Raw genomic sequence first — 17,862 nt, forward strand, 5'->3', positions numbered from 1 at the left:
AATAGACATCTACCATACAACAAGATTAATAATGGTGGCATTTTCAAGGAGGAGACAACACAGTTGACTAAGCTTTAAAAATTTCAACTCAATTACAAATGACTTGAAGTACTGCGTATCATTTCCCAACATAATCACAAATGCCAAGAAGCATGAGATATCCATTTTAGTATGAAGCGAGTTACAGATTCAAGAATGGATGATATAAATAGGTCAATGATACAAAAAGGGGTTATCAACTCCCGTTGGCAGTTTACACAAGTACATAGGCCCAAACCTAAACTTGGTCTCTTATGATCGAGTCACTTTTCTCTGTGACCAATATTTGATAGCATATTGGGAAACCTGGTCCTTCTCATTTGATATCATGTGCATCCTGACATAGTGATCACGATCTTGCACACAGTTCCACCCCCTTAGCCATGGTAATAGAGTGTTCGTGAGGTAGCGAGGATCCTGTGATTCGTCATCCAGTTGAAATGTTGGTGGACATATCACGGTTGTATCACTATTGAGAATATTTTTGTACCGTGTATCATCCACAATAAGAATCGATGAACCCCTCCAATCTGGTTTCCTTTTTAAGAGCTCCAGTAATCCCTTTACAAAAACTGGTTTTGCTTTGCCACCTTGTAGCTCTTTGATATCAGTAAGTCTGAAAGGCAATTTGATGCACTCAGTTTGGCAGAATTTCTCTTTCCAGATTCAAGGGTGCATCCCGCTCAGGTAACCCTTAAGTGTAATATTCATGTTTCTGTTACTGCAGCTGGACCAGATGCAAAGGTGAAAGATGTTTGTGCATTCACGAAATTGAAGCACACCAGGCTTGATTATGCAAAAGGTTCCACGGTCACTGCCTCCCTTGAACACTTTTTGATAGAGAAAATCTTTGGTTCTCGGAGGGATCTCTGGATTAAGATATCTTCTCTAGAGAACCCCATTCATGTCTAATACCAGGACTTTTTGAGCAAGACAAGTTGAAGGTGGCATACCCTCTATCAGCGGAGCTGTCACAATGCTAATTGTGAAAGGCATTAGAACATCCTTCCACCTTTTTGTATAGGAACTTACATCTTGCCGTTGTCAGGAGTTTTTTAGAGCAAGGGATTGCGCATATGTACATACACATGCATGGTGCATCGAATAAAGGATTGCCCATTTTCTAGAGCCAGGTGGTTACGTGGGGCCCACATGTGTACAGGTAGGACAAGATGTACATAGTGCATCGATTTTCATCGTTACCAGTACCAGTTTGTTTTTTCTACAATAATGAGGAGTTTCTAGCGCGTAAAACTTCTCGAGGAAGCTATCCGCAGGCTGACGACATGAGGTAAGCAGGTGCGTCAGATGGCATCGAGTGGCGTCAGGAGGCCGAACGGGGTCAATATTTGCACGTGGATGAATACGGACACAAAGTGGTGTTTTCTTGTGAGAGTTATGCAGAAAGGTCATCATTAGGACCACTTTTTGGGGCCACTTCACGTGGTTGCGAGACGCATTATTGAAAAGAAATGAGTGCCAGGTGTGCGCATGGATGCAGCAGGGTGACAACTATGCACTGCGAGGTCAGTTTTTGGCCTGTTCGGGGTCCGTTTGAGGTCATCTAAAAGGCCAAGGGTGCCCAACTAAAAAACCTAAGTGTGGGAACTGAAAAATCAGAGAGAAGACAAGAAAAAACGTGGAGAAGAGAGGAGGAACAGCCGCAGGTGTGTTTTCGCTCATTTTGGAGCCTGTTTTGGCCGTAAACTGCTCATCTGAGGTCGGATTTGAGCACTTTGACATTGTGGACTGGGGTTTTGGGCCGTTCCGGACGCGATGGCGCTGTCCATTTTTCCAAATTCCTCACTCTTTTTCTACTATTTTTCTGTGTAAGTTTCTCCCATGAGCGAAGTTTTTGCTCTAGTTTGTGATTGCATCTGGCTTATTTTACCCATATTGTGTGAGCTATTTGCCCCATTGGTGTTGGCCCAAGCTCAATTGTATCTAAACATCAGAAATTCTCCTCTTTTGAGCTGAGTTTTTTGGGTGTGTGTGTGTGTGTGTGTATCTTCCCAAGAGTGTGTGTCGGGTCGTTATAGAGGCGCTGTGTGTGTTTTCATGCCGCCCACATTCTTTTGGTTCCCCCACTGAGGATCTTCTTTGAGTACCTTCTGCTTCGAGCTTCGAGCTTCGAGCTTCGGGATTACAGGTTGCAGGTTGCAGGTTACAAGGACAGGTACAGGTATAGGCGATTCACACAGGTACAGGTAGCTGGAGTACAGTGATATACTAGCATTGGTGTCACTTGCAGTTGTTTTGGGTATGCATCACTTGGCGCCTATTTGAGCGCATTTTCTGTTGGATTGTATGTTACTTGTGGAAACTGCCATTGTACGCATTTATGGAGCCATACTTGGTTGTATTTGGCAGTCCCAGCCATTTCTGAGACTTGACTATATGCGATTTGCATTAGCCTTCGTGTGAGGGTCGATAGCGTGAGGTTTTTATTGAGCTGGGGGATTCTCAAATGTAGAGATCCTTTCGGTGATACAGGTAGCTGGAGCACCCTTTTTGTGACCTCGCCATAGGCTATGTACTAGTGAGTCCTACTTGATGCTCGGGTTCTATTGTTGACAGTTTATGCATACATATACAGTCTATATTTTGGGTTCCTACTGCTCTATTTTTGGGGAAACTCTGTCAAAATTTTCCCAAGTTATGATGGCTAGTTTTTGGTCTTTTGAGCCATTTATGCTGTTATGCTGCTGAGATTTTGGCAAAATCAGAGGTTAAGTCAGGTGTGTCTTCTTGGGAGCTTCATGGTTGGCTTTAATGGATGATCAAAATGGCCCTCAATTCACTCCATTTCATTTAACTCAAAGAATCCAGATAAATGTTTATGTGTCCAGGAAGATTTTTTTCCAGCAGTGCATAGTCTTTATGTTCGGGCCAAGAAGATTACGAGAGATCTTGGAATGTCCTTTGCCTGTTGTAATTCCGATGATCAACTATGAAAACTCATTTTATGTGCATGTGTTTGTCCTTATCTAAAGTTGAGCTCCATTGAAGTTTTTGGGGATTGGGTAGTCAAAAGTTTTGGGTTCTTGTACGTGTGTTCAAAGGGGTTCTCAAAGCATTGAAACTTGGGTAGCCATGGTTTTCTCTTATCCGGAGTTTCATGGAAGAAGTGATGAAGATGTGGAAGAATTTTTGGAAAAGATGGAGGTTGCCTGCATTAGCAACCAGATTCATGACCCTGCGTAGATGTTACGTCTTCTCCAAATTTGTTTGAAGAGTGATGCACGAGTTTGGTCTAAAGCATTTGAAGAGGAGTTGCGTGTGGTTGATCCACCTGTAAGGTTGAGTTGGGACAATCTACGACATGGGTTGGAAGTGGAGTTTGTGAAGATAGAAGATCCTGACAAAGTGTGGCAAGAAGTACAGGCTTTGGTGCAAAAGGAAGGTGAGCTAGTAGATGCGTACATACGTAAGTTTTCATTGGCATGGGAGCGAATGTGCAAGGCCTTAGCACCACAGGTACCCCCGCTTGACATGATGAAGAAGGACAGGTTCGTGGCTGGTCTTTGGGAGAATATACGTTGGAGAGTGGAGCTAAAGAAGCCTAGGACATATGAAGATGCACTAGAGGTAGCAAGGAACAAAGAGTGGAAGCTGAGGAAAATGAGCCAGTTAGGGGTGGAGTCTTTGCCCATGAGGTCTGAATTTCAGCCTATAGAGTCTTTACAAGGTCGCATGTTAGGGGTTCATCACGAACCAGTGGTTCCTGTTACTACTCAGGTTATGCCAGTAGTGGTCACTACAGCTGTGCAAGATGATGGGCTAAGGCAAGACATGAGGCAAATGGCAGATTTGATGAAGAATCTCAGCCTAAACATGCTAGGTCAAGTGGGAAATAATCGAGGTCGAGGGAGGTTTGCAAATCATCCAGGAGGTGAAGAAAGGCCTAGGAATGGTGTTGGACAAAGCAATGGTAGGTTTTGGAGGCAGACGCCCACATGTTATAATTGTGGAGAGTTGGGTCACATCAGCCCGCAATGTGATAAGCCACCAAGGATGGGGGGAGACATGTATCCATTGCCAAGACAGGTGCTAACTAGGTCAAATGATTATGGCATCGAAATTAAGGGAGACGAAGGAACCAGTGGACTGACCCAGGAGGAAAGGGGAAAGACAAAAGTGCTAAGTGTAGTCACCTTGGAGAAGGCATCAAAGCTAGAGGATACATTAGTGATGCCTATTGGGAAGAGGACCACAGAGGATAAGGAAGTAAGAAGTGCCCCAGGTCCTAGTAAGAAGAAAGGAAAGAGCCATGAAGGCGAGGATGTCAAGGCCAAGAGGAAAAGGAGAGCTCGTCAAAAGTTTCATGTTTCAGATTTTCCACTAGGGGATGGGAAATTAAGCTATGACTTGAAGGAGGATCTGACGAGCAGGAAGGCAGATGTTACTTTTGGGCAGCTTATAGAGATGGTGCCTAAGCTAAAGCGACAGTGGAAGAGGATGGTTAACCCAATGGAGAAAGAGCCAGAGAGAGGTTCAGTAAAGGTGTTGGCAATGGATGAGCTACCAGACATTTGTCCAATAGTAGATGTGTGGCATAAAAGGAAAAATTTGGGACAAGGTTATGTGGATGGCGGAGCCCAAATATGTGTCATAACACACTCATGCGTTGAGAAGATGGGTCTCATAGTGGCTGGGGTGTCAGGTTTTCGGATCAGATTGGCAAACCATCAAAAAGTAAAATTCTTGGGTGTTGTAAAGAGCTTAGAAGTGGAGGCATATGATGCAAAGGCAGTGGTTGATTTTCATGTGATGCCAGCAGGGTTGGGAGCATATCCTATTATACTGGGCAGACCATGGTTACGTGCAGTGGGAGCTGTTCAAGATTGGCGACATGGTACGATCAGCCTGTATGGAAAGACAGGTACCAAGAAGATTTATAATATGGACACAAGGAAACGATTAGAGGAGCTTTATGAAGATGAGGATGAGTTTAGTGATGAAGACTCTTCCACGGTGACAGATGAGGACATTGATAGCACTACCAGCAGTGATGAGGATGCTGATGTTGCATTTCTTTTGATGGACAAAGAAATACAGGAGTTTGAAGGGCTGATGCAAACCAAGGTTGAGTTGTCAAAGAAGCAGGGATTAATGACACAAATGATCAGTGGAGACCTCTCAGCTATGGAGAAGGATATATATTTGCATATGCTGGCTAGTTTTCTTGATTTGTTCATTACTTCATATGAAGAGATCAGAGGGTTCAAGGGTGAAGAGATGCATATAGAGCTAAAAGAAGGTGCTAAGCCAGTGCGGCAAAGGCTAAGAAGGATGGGTCAAGAGCAAATGGAAGCCTTGCGGGTAGAGGTGGACAAGTTATTGAAGGCAGGGTTCATAGTTCCAGTGGAGACCACAGAATGGGTGAGCCCAGTTATAGTCAATCCAAAGAAGGATGGGAAGTGGAGAATTTGTGTGGATTTTAAACCCTTAAATGCAGCCACTAAGAAGAACCCATATCCTCTTCCATTCATCGATCAGATCTTGGATTCAGTGGCAGGTTATGAGAGGTACAGTGTGTGTGATGGTTTTTCAGGCTATTTTCAATTGAAGATTGCTCTTAAAGACCGCACAAAGACAACTTTTATTACGCCATGGGGATGCTATTGCTACACAGTATTTCCATTTGGGTTGTCAAATGGACCTTCCTTCTATCAAGAGAGAGCAAATTGGGTGTTGGAACCATTCATTGGTAGTTGTGTTAAAGCTTTTATGGATGACTTCTGTGTCTATAGCAGTAGGGCTGAACACCATGAGAAGCTGCAGATGGTATTGGCTCGATATGATGAATGTGGAGGACAACTAAATCCAAAGAAATGTCATCTAGCACAGCCAAGGGTGAAGTTATTGGGCCATATGGTGTCAGAAAATGTCATTGAGGCTAATCCAGATAAGGTTAAGTCTATTATTCTTCTTCCATCACCTACGAGTACGAAGCAATTGGCAACCTTTATACACAAAGTGAAGTACATGGAAAGGTTTATTCCATTGTCTTCTCAGATTCTTTATCCATTACAACAAGTGGCAAAGCATGATCCATTGCAATGGGATAACAAGTGTGAAGAAGTGTTCCAAGAGGTGAAAGAGGTGTTAGGGGGTTTGTCAGACATGCAGGCTCCTGATTGGGAGAAAGTTTTTTATGTAAATCCCTCAGTAGGGGATGATGCCATTGGAGCCATGCTATTGCAAAAGGGGAAGGTCAGCCATTATACGAGGCCAGTGTATTGTGCAAGCCGAGTGAAGTTGGTAGCGGAGAGAAAGTTCTCGGAAGTAGAGCTAGTGATGCCCAGTGTAATATTTGCTTGTCGACAATTTCGTCATTACTTGCTACCACAGCCTTTTGTTTTCTTGACGAGTTATGCCTTTTTGACACAGTTAATTAATGGTACTAACATGTCAAATGTGGTGAAGAAATGGGTAATTGAGCTGCAAGAGTTTGAGTTCTCTTTTCTAGTGGAAGATAGTACAAGGGCTACCCTAGCTGATTTGTTGACCTACAAGGAGAATCCCCTTATTGTTAAGGAAGAGGTGGTGAGAAAGGTAGTTGAAGAAGTGCCACAGATCAGCAATGCACATGTGTTGTTCTTTGATGGTTCATACAGAAAGAGCCATGATGCAGCTTCAGGGGGTATAGCACTTTATGATCCAGAAGGGAAGCTAGTATGCAAGAGAGGGTTCAAATTGGATGCTCATAGTAACAATGAGGCTGAATATGCTACTCTGCAAGCCGGATTACACATTTGTTTGAAGCACGGGGTTCGAAGGTTGAGCATAAAAGGTGATGCCTTGTTAGTGGTGAAGCAAGTGCTGGGTGTGTGGAAGAGCAAGAACACCTCATTGAAGGAAATGTGCTTCAGAATTAAAGGCCTGCTAAAAAATTTCGAAGCATGGAGCATCAGACACATTGAACGTGCTCTAAATGGAGAGGCACATGAAGCAGCTCAAGGCATGATTGGGGAGCTATTTGTGTTGAGGACCACTTTACCTCTTTATCATGGCCGGGAAAGTTTGGCTCAAGAAGAGGAGTTTTTGCTAACAGGAATCATTCCAAAGGAGATTCAGAAGTCTAAGAAGTATGGCTTTGTGCGTAGAGCATACAGGTACAAATTTATTGGTGATGTCTTATATACATGAAAGGGGCTGATCTCATGTTGAGACGTGTACCTTGGCGGGAGGAGCTTTATAGAGTGTTGGAAGAGAATCATGAAGGCGCATGTGGTGGCCATTTTGCTCTAAAGATCATCTTGCATAAGATTTTGCAAGAGGGGTATGTATGGCCTAGTTTGCACAAGGATGTTCACCATTGGTGTAGGTCTTGCAATAGGTGTCAAGCATTTGGGAAGAGAGTGTTGAAGCCAGAGCTATGAAAAACCATTATGGCGTTTGATGTGTTTGAAAAGTGGGGGATTGATGCAATAGGCCCGTTACCTATCACAAGCAGGGGCAAAAGCTATATCTTGACAGCAATGGACTATCTCTCTAGATGGGCAGAGGCTATAGCAGTAAAACAGATCACTGCAAAGGATGTGGCAAAATTTGTGTATGATGAAATATGTTGCAAGTTTGGGGTGCCATTAGAGCTATTTTCAGATAAGGGGCCAGGATTTAGAGCTAAACTGCTAGACTTCTTATGCACAAAGACGAAGATTAGGCACCAGCATACCACTCCTTATTACCCACAGTGTAATGGCTTAAATGAAAGATTCAATGGTGAGTTGGTACAAATTCTTTCTAAAGTGACAGAGCACCAAGGAAAGAATTGGGATTTGGAATTGCCTAGTGCATTATGGGCTTATCGTACTTCGGAGAAGACAGGTACAGGGTTTACTCCGTTTCATCTGGTGTATGGAAAGGAAGCACTATTGCCTGTGGAGGTAGAGTTTCCTGCGGTCAAGATGTTAGAGAAGTTGCTTGGGCCGCCTAGTGATGCATTAAAAGAGAGGCTCTTGCAGTTACAAGAAGTCCAATTAAATAGGATTGGCGCATTGGAGCATTATGGATAGATGCAGGATAGGGCTTTGGCAAAGATAAATGAAAAGGTCAAAAGTAAGGGTATCAAGAAACATGACTTGGTTTTGCGCTACAACAATAAGCTAGACAACACCTTCCAAAAGAAGTTTCAAATTAAGTGGGAAGGCCCTTTCAAGGTAGTGGAGTGTTTTCCAAATGGCACATATCAGTTGGCTAACCTGGATGGTGTTCTAGATAAGTCAAGGGTAAATGGATTGTGTCTTAAATTGTATCATGCTAGATTGATGATGGTGGAGCAAGATGAGCTGTCTGTGGATAAAGCAGTGTTGGTGAGGGATGAGGAGACCTGTGATGCAGCGAGTCTCATATCTCTCTTTGCTGCTGCTGATCATGAATGATCTAGCAGGCTAGGGGGTGGGCAAATTATGTCAGGAGTTTTTTGGAGCAAGATATTGCGCATATGTACATACACATGCATGGTGCATCGAATAAAGGATTGCCCATTTTCCAGAGCCAGGTGGTTACGTGGGGCCCACATGTGTACAGGTAGTACAAGGTGTACATAGTGCATCGATTTTCATCGTTACCAGTACCAGCTTGTTTTTTCTACAATAATGAGGAGTTTCTAGCGCGTAAAACTTCTCGAGGAAGCTATCCGCGGGCTGACGACATGAGGTAAGCAGGTGCGTCAGATGGCATCGAGTGGCGTAAGGAGGCCGAACGGGGTCAATATTTGCACGTGGATGAATACGGACACAAAGTGGTGTTTTCTTGTGAGAGTTTTGCAGAAAGGTCATCATTAGGACCACTTTTTCGGGACACTTCACGTGGTTGCGAGACGCATTATTGAAAAGAAATGAGTGCCAGGTGTGCGCATGGATGCAGCAGGGTGACAACTATGCACTGCGAGGTCAGTTTTTGGCCTGTTCGGGGTCCGTTTGAGGTCATCTAAAAGGCTAAGGGTGCCCAACTAAAAAACCTAAGTGTGGGAACTGAAAAATCAGAGAGAAGACAAGAAAAAACGTGGAGAAGAGAGGAGGAACAGCCGCAGGTGTGTTTTTGCTCATTTTGGAGCCTCTTTTGGCCGTAAACTGCTCATCCGAGGTCGGATTTGAGCACTTTGACATTGTAGACTGGGGTTTTGGGCCGTTCCGGACGCGATGGCGTTGTCCATTTTTCCAAATTCCTCACTCTTTTTCTGCTGTTTTTCTGTGTAAGTTTCTCCTATGAGCGAAGTTTCTGCTCTAGTTTGTGATTGTATCTGGCTTATTTTACCCATATTGTGTGAGCTATTTGCCCCATTGGTGTTGGCCCAAGCTCAATTGTATCTAAACATCAGAAATTCTCCGCTTTTGAGCTGAGTTCTTTGGGTGTGTGTGTGTGTGTGTATCTTCCCAAGAGTGTGCGTCGGGTCGTTATAGAGGCGCTGTGTGTGTTTTCATCCCGCCCACACCATAACTCTGGCGAATGCACTTTTTTCGGAGGCTCTGGCTGCACATCTTGCCCCAGAGGGGAATCTTTCTAAGCATCACCGATAGGGACGAAGTCTGGAGGGGCCGTTGGGTGCACATGCATGGATGCCCCGACAGTAGGATCTTGTGATTTATAATTAGAAATTGTACCACTCTTCATGTCAGTGCCTTCCTTGACAGGAAAATAGCCAAAGATTGTATCAGTAGGAGCAACTCCTTTGCTGTTTTTGCTGTGTTGGCAAAACCTATACGTCGTAAAGTAGACAAGATCTTCAAAACCCCTTTCAATCCTTGGGACATTACCCATTTCCATCTATTGTAGCCCAAGGGTTTGAGTTCCTCTAAACAAACATAACACAAGATTCAGAAAGTTGCAATATTAATTTTTTTAAAAGAGAAAATGGATCTCATGTGAATGGACAAGCATCAAAAGACACATGCACCACATCACAAGTCACATAAAAAAACACTTTGACAATGAAAGAGGAACTCCATGTTGATCCAAACATTCTATTGTTACATTACAAAAGGATTGCGGTACAAAGAATGATAGTGGTTTGATACAAAAAGAATGATACAACCAAAAAGGCTCATAGAAGGGTTGGCTATAAAGCATCACTCATGGACACTAAGTAGAGTCTAAGCCATGCATCTTCTTCCCCATGTGTTTGCAACACCTTTTTTGAGGTTTGCTCCACTTACTGCACCGGTGTCCCCATCCACAACCACATAATCCTTCTCTTTAGCACTCTTTGACCTTTGGTTGCATCCAACCTTTCATTCTGGTCTCCCCTTGCCCCCCCTGCAGGAGTAGTAACGATTAATAAACACCCTAATCAAGCCATACAGATGCAAATATCTCAGAGACTACCTAGTTATACCTGATGTCCCTTTGCATTTTTTTGCATTTCTTGCCGCTGTAAAAGCCTATGCAATATTAGAGCTTTTTGAGGGAGACTTCTCTTGGTGCACCGGTATGGATGTCAAGGGTTTGCTAGGATACTGGCTCTTCCCTAACAAGTGGAGATTCTGCAAGTATTTCATGCGCAATGGGGAGCACATCACCATCCATTAATTGGGTTTTCTGTATATGAGGTACATTTGTTTCTGAAACATCCAAAAAATAAACTCTAGGTGCATTGTAAAAAAGAATGATGAGTAAACTGTGTACTAAACAAGTGCTTCGAAGGACCCAAGGAACTGCTATTACCTTCTAGATTGCAATGTCTCTCTTCCTTATCAGAGAGAACACTCATTGTAGTGCCCAATTTGACCACTTTGGAGAGTCACTTCCGTGTTTAGATCACCCTTTTCAACATCTGATCAATAGATAGGAAGCTTAGACAACATTTATTGACAAAACCATACAAATATTGTACGAATGTCACAGAAGAGAGGGTTACCAAAACTGTCATCTGATTTGGTTGAAAGACCTGCGCCTCACTTTTTTTCTTGGAGGTAGATTCTGCACAAGCATTAGGCAATTTAGGTTATGACAAGCTAACCATCAATGGATATAAGATTATGTCCCACCATGCTAGATACCATTGCATGAAAAAGGTAGCTATGCCGAGACTGGTAGCTACCACAATACAAGTGGGTAACAACACTGTGCTGGGTGGCTCAAACCATAGTAGCTACAATTTAGCCAGTACAACATTGGTGCCTAAAGATTGAGTGTAAGACACATGATCATGGCAATAAAGTGGTAGTCACCCCCAACCATAGCTACCACCTTCGGAGTATTTAGCACATAAGCCACTAGCCACCTAGCCACCTACTATCCAGCCAGCAACCAAGTCAGCACTTGTGACTAGGCAGGTCGGACTTGGGTGGGGTGGACCACCACCTACCATAGGTACTACCACCTTTGTAGAAGCTACCACATAGTCACTAGCCACCTAGCCACATACTACCCAACTAGCTAGCAAGTCAGCATTTGTAACTAGGTAGTGTTGAAGGGTGGCTGCCTGTGACTAGGTAGTGCTGACTAGGTAGGCACCACTCAGTAATAGCTAGTCTCACTAGCTAGCTCTGAGTAGCTAGTGGTAGCTAGTCTACAGCTAGCCATCTACCACCCAGCCCACTGCCACCTTGCCAGGAACCACCTTGCCAGTTAAGACCTACCTAGCTAATATATAGTCTAGAACAACTATACATGCTACCACCTAGCCAACCACATTGCTACCACACGTACAAGAGGTACCACAATTCTCTTGGAGGGAAACTACCAGCCACCATTAAGAAATAGGCACATAGCTACTGTCTAACAAGGTGGATACCCTTCATGTCACACTATTAGATGTCTACCCCAGTAAGAACCACTTTGGAAGCTAGTACTTGTGGCCCTACCACAAACACAACTACCTCTATGTTAGGTGCCTACCCATATGTTACCCAGGAAGATGGTAATAACAATGCACATTCTCAACCACATTCTCAACCACATTCACAGATACCATATGTAAATGAGCAAAATGACATGCTTACCAAACTTTAAGCATCCATGAGATGTGTCCCCCCCGCTGTCTACAAACATTAATACCTGGATATTATCTGGGATGAGATGACCACAACTTGCAGGAAAGAATTTTCCCTCTCTACCAGCAAGGTTGGCAAAACAATTTATGTGGTAAGCATGTCTGCAGGGGAGTATGAATATCCCCAATGCCTCTTTGTCGAACATAAGCAGGCCACATGCATTGCATCTATGAGGCACCTGTGATATCTCAGCATTAGGTGATGGCACTTTGGGGGGTGGAACTTGCAAATGAATCGGGCTTTTTCTGTGGTGCATGGCATTTACAAAATCAGAGCATTCAGTATGGGGAGAATTTCTTCATTCATCTCAATTTCCCTAGTAATCTCAAGTAACTGTGCACTGCAGTCATCATCCTCCACCTCAGCTTGCAAGGTCTCTAGCGTCATTTCGAGCTTGAAGACCCGTGCCTTCTCCCTTTCCACATCAGCACTGTCCACCGCAGATATTGCAACTCCCCCAATCGATGTTTGGATTTAGCAAGCTGCGTTGTCACATGTTAATGATTGGAATTGCCCCCTCATTTCGATGCACAATATTTTCCTGCATGGTATCTCGTCTTTTACACACTTCATGTATCACAACAAAACCCTTGAAATATTATATCATAGCAAAACCGCAAGGGGACGAGCCTCATCCAAAACAGAAAAGACATAGGATTAGGATTAAGGATCCACAAGAGGAGCTTTTGGTAAGCGGTAGGAAGAACGAACATCCAATAAGAGGATTAGAGTCCTCAACTGATGGTTCCCAGACCGAGGCACCATGAAGATAAAGCTAGCTACCATGCTAATACCAGATAGCTACCATGCATGAGCAACTAGCTACCATGCTGAAAATAGATAGCTACCAATAATAAGAAGCTAGCTACCATGCAGAAAATAGATAGCTACCAATCTTAAACAGGCAGCTACTGCCATGCAAAAATAGATAGCTACAGTCAAGAATAGGCAGCTATCATGCAAAAAACAGAGCTAACATTCATAAACATGCAGCTACCATGCAGAAATAGACATCTACCATACAACAAGATTTATAATGGTGGAATTTGCAAGGAGGAGACAACACAGTTGACTAAGCTTTAAAAATTTCAACTCAATTACAAATGACTTGAAGTACCACGTACCATTTCCCAACATAATTACAAATGCCAAGAAGTATGAGAGATCCATTTTAGTATGAAGCGAGTTACAGATTCAAGAAGGCTAATATTAATAGGTCAATGATACAAAAAGGGGTAATCAACTCCCATGGGCACTTTACACAAGTACATAGGCCGAGACCTAAACTTGGTCTCTTACGATCGAGTCTCTTTTCTCTGTGACCAATATTTGATAGCATATTGGGAAACCTGGTCCTTCTCATTTGATATCATGTACATCCTGACATAGTGATCAGGATCTTGCACATAGTTCCACCCCTTTAGCCATGGCAATAGAGTGTTCGTGAGGTAGCGAGGATCCTGTGATTCGTCATGCAGTTGAAATGTTGGTGGACATATCACGGTTGTACCCTGTATCATCCACCATAAGAATCGATGACCCCCTCCAATCTGGTTTCCTTTTTAAGAGCTCTGGTAATCCCTTTACAAAAACTGGTTTTGCTTTGCCACCTTGTAGCTCTTTGATATCAGTAAGTCTGAAAGGCAATTTGATGCACTCAGTTTGGAAGCATTTCTCTTTCCAGATTCAAGGGTGCATCCCGCTCAGGTAACCCTTAAGTGTAATATTCATGTTTTTGTTACTGCAGCTGGACCAGATGTAAAGGGGAAAGATGTTTGCGCATTCACGAAGAAATTGAAGCACACATAGCTTGATTATGCAAAAGGTTCCACGGTCACTGCCTCCCTTGAACACTTTTTGATAGAGAAAATCTTTGGTTCTCGGAGGGATCTCTGGATTAAGATATCTTCTCAAGAGAACCCCATTCATGTCTAATACCAGGACTTTTTGAGCAATACAGGTTGAAGGTGGCGTACCCTCTATCAGCAGAGCTGTCACAATGCTAATTGTGAAAGGCATTAGAACATCCTTCCACCCTTTTGTATAGGAACTTACATCTTGCCGTAACTCTGGCGAATGCGCTTTTTTCGGAGGCTCTGGCTGCACATCTTGCCCTAGCGGGGAATCTTTCTAAGCATCACCGATAGGGACGAAGTCTGGAGGGGCCGCTGGGTGCACATGCGTGGATGCCCCGACAGTAGGATCTTGTGATTTATAATTAGAAATTGTACCACTCTTCATGTCAGTGCCTTCCTTGCCAGGAAAATAGCCAAAGATTGTATCAGTAGGAGCAACTCCTTTGCTGTTTTTGCTGTGTTGGCAAAACCTATACGTCGTAAAGTAGACAAGATCTTCAAAACCCCTTTCAATCCTTGGGACATTACCCATTTCCACCTATTGTAGCCCAAGGGTTTGAATTCCTCTAAACAAACAGAACGCAAGATTCAAAAAGTTGCAATATTAATTTTTAAAAAAAAGAAAATGGATCTCATGTGAATGGACAAGCATCAAAAGACACATGCACCACATCACAAGTCACATAAAAAAACACTTTGACAATGAAAGAGGAACTCCAGGTTGATCCAAACATTCTATTGTTACATTACAAAAGGATTGCGGTACAAAGAATGATAGTGGTTTGATACAAAAAGAATGATACAACCAAAAAGGCTCATAGAAGGGTTGGCTATAAAGCATCACTCATGGACACTAAGTAGAGTCTAAGCCATGCATCTTCTTCCCCATGTGTTTGCAACACCTTTTTTGAGGTTTGCTCCACTTACTGCACCGGTGTCCCCATCCACAACCACATAATCCTTCTCTTTAGCACTCTTTGACCTTTGGTTGCATCCAACCTTTCATTCTGGTCTCCCCTTGCCCCCCCTGCAGGAGTAGTAACGATTAATAAACACCCTAATCAAGCCATACAGATGCAAATATCTCAGAGACTACCTAGTTATACCTGATGTCCCTTTGCATTTTTTTGCATTTCTTGCCGCTGTAAAAGCCTATGCAATATTAGAGCTTTTTGAGGGAGACTTCTCTTGGTGCACCGGTATGGATGTCAAGGGTTTGCTAGGATACTGGCTCTTCCCTAACAAGTGGAGATTCTGCAAGTATTTCATGCGCAATGGGGAGCACATCACCATCCATTAATTGGGTTTTCTGTATATGAGGTACATTTGTTTCTGAAACATCCAAAAAATAAACTCTAGGTGCATTGTAAAAAAGAATGATGAGTAAACTGTGTACTAAACAAGTGCTTCGAAGGACCCAAGGAACTGCTATTACCTTCTAGATTGCAATGTCTCTCTTCCTTATCAGAGAGAACACTCATTGTAGTGCCCAATTTGACCACTTTGGAGAGTCACTTCCGTGTTTAGATCACCCTTTTCAACATCTGATCAATAGATAGGAAGCTTAGACAACATTTATTGACAAAACCATACAAATATTGTACGAATGTCACCGAAGAGAGGGTTACCAAAACTGTCATCTGATTTGGTTGAAAGACCTGCGCCTCACTTTTTTTCTTGGAGGTAGATTCTGCACAAGCATTAGGCAATTTAGGTTATGACAAGCTAACCATCAATGGATATAAGATTATGTCCCACCATGCTAGATACCATTGCATGAAAAAGGTAGCTATGCCGAGACTGGTAGCTACCACAATACAAGTGGGTAACAACACTGTGCTGGGTGGCTCAAACCATAGTAGCTACAATTTAGCCAGTACAACATTGGTGCCTAAAGATTGAGTGTAAGACACATGATCATGGCAATAAAGTGGTAGTCACCCCCAACCATAGCTACCACCTTCGGAGTATTTAGCACATAAGCCACTAGCCACCTAGCCACCTACTATCCAGCCAGCAACCAAGTCAGCACTTGTGACTAGGCAGGTCGGACTTGGGTGGGGTGGACCACCACCTACCATAGGTACTACCACCTTTGTAGAAGCTACCACATAGTCACTAGCCACCTAGCCACATACTACCCAACTAGCTAGCAAGTCAGCATTTGTAACTAGGTAGTGTTGAAGGGTGGCTGCCTGTGACTAGGTAGTGCTGACTAGGTAGGCACCACTCAGTAATAGCTAGTCTCACTAGCTAGCTCTGAGTAGCTAGTGGTAGCTAGTCTACAGCTAGCCATCTACCACCCAGCCCACTGCCACCTTGCCAGGAACCACCTTGCCAGTTAAGACCTACCTAGCTAATATATAGTCTAGAACAACTATACATGCTACCACCTAGCCAACCACATTGCTACCACACGTACAAGAGGTACCACAATTCTCTTGGAGGGAAACTACCAGCCACCATTAAGAAATAGGCACATAGCTACTGTCTAACAAGGTGGATACCCTTCATGTCACACTATTAGATGTCTACCCCAGTAAGAACCACTTTGGAAGCTAGTACTTGTGGCCCTACCACAAACACAACTACCTCTATGTTAGGTGCCTACCCATATGTTACCCAGGAAGATGGTAATAACAATGCACATTCTCAACCACATTCTCAACCACATTCACAGATACCATATGTAAATGAGCAAAATGACATGCTTACCAAACTTTAAGCATCCATGAGATGTGTCCCCCCCGCTGTCTACAAACATTAATACCTGGATATTATCTGGGATGAGATGACCACAACTTGCAGGAAAGAATTTTCCCTCTCTACCAGCAAGGTTGGCAAAACAATTTATGTGGTAAGCATGTCTGCAGGGGAGTATGAATATCCCCAATGCCTCTTTGTCGAACATAAGCAGGCCACATGCATTGCATCTATGAGGCACCTGTGATATCTCAGCATTAGGTGATGGCACTTTGGGGGGTGGAACTTGCAAATGAATCGGGCTTTTTCTGTGGTGCATGGCATTTACAAAATCAGAGCATTCAGTATGGGGAGAATTTCTTCATTCATCTCAATTTCCCTAGTAATCTCAAGTAACTGTGCACTGCAGTCATCATCCTCCACCTCAGCTTGCAAGGTCTCTAGCGTCATTTCGAGCTTGAAGACCCGTGCCTTCTCCCTTTCCACATCAGCACTGTCCACCGCAGATATTGCAACTCCCCCAATCGATGTTTGGATTTAGCAAGCTGCGTTGTCACATGTTAATGATTGGAATTGCCCCCTCATTTCGATGCACAATATTTTCCTGCATGGTATCTCGTCTTTTACACACTTCATGTATCACAACAAAACCCTTGAAATATTATATCATAGCAAAACCGCAAGGGGACGAGCCTCATCCAAAACAGAAAAGACATAGGATTAGGATTAAGGATCCACAAGAGGAGCTTTTGGTAAGCGGTAGGAAGAACGAACATCCAATAAGAGGATTAGAGTCCTCAACTGATGGTTCCCAGACCGAGGCACCATGAAGATAAAGCTAGCTACCATGCTAATACCAGATAGCTACCATGCATGAGCAACTAGCTACCATGCTGAAAATAGATAGCTACCAATAATAAGAAGCTAGCTACCATGCAGAAAATAGATAGCTACCAATCTTAAACAGGCAGCTACTGCCATGCAAAAATAGATAGCTACAGTCAAGAATAGGCAGCTATCATGCAAAAAACAGAGCTAACATTCATAAACATGCAGCTACCATGCAGAAATAGACATCTACCATACAACAAGATTTATAATGGTGGAATTTGCAAGGAGGAGACAACACAGTTGACTAAGCTTTAAAAATTTCAACTCAATTACAAATGACTTGAAGTACCACGTATCATTTCCCAACATAATTACAAATGCCAAGAAGTATGAGAGATCCATTTTAGTATGAAGCGAGTTACAGATTCAAG

The 17,862-nt window shown here is 43.3% G+C and overlaps 1 pseudogene; it reads right to left on the reverse strand.

Annotated features, from left to right (window-relative positions):
• Nucleotides 1-291: 291 nt before the first annotated feature.
• On the reverse strand, nucleotides 292-17,050 carry LOC147459740 (uncharacterized; annotated as a pseudogene).
• Nucleotides 17,051-17,862: the final 812 nt, after the last annotated feature.

Source organism: Adiantum capillus-veneris, chromosome 4 (genome assembly GCF_014529385.1).
Source record: "Adiantum capillus-veneris isolate H3 chromosome 4, ASM1452938v2, whole genome shotgun sequence".
Classification (NCBI taxonomy): Eukaryota; Viridiplantae; Streptophyta; class Polypodiopsida; order Polypodiales; family Pteridaceae; genus Adiantum; species Adiantum capillus-veneris.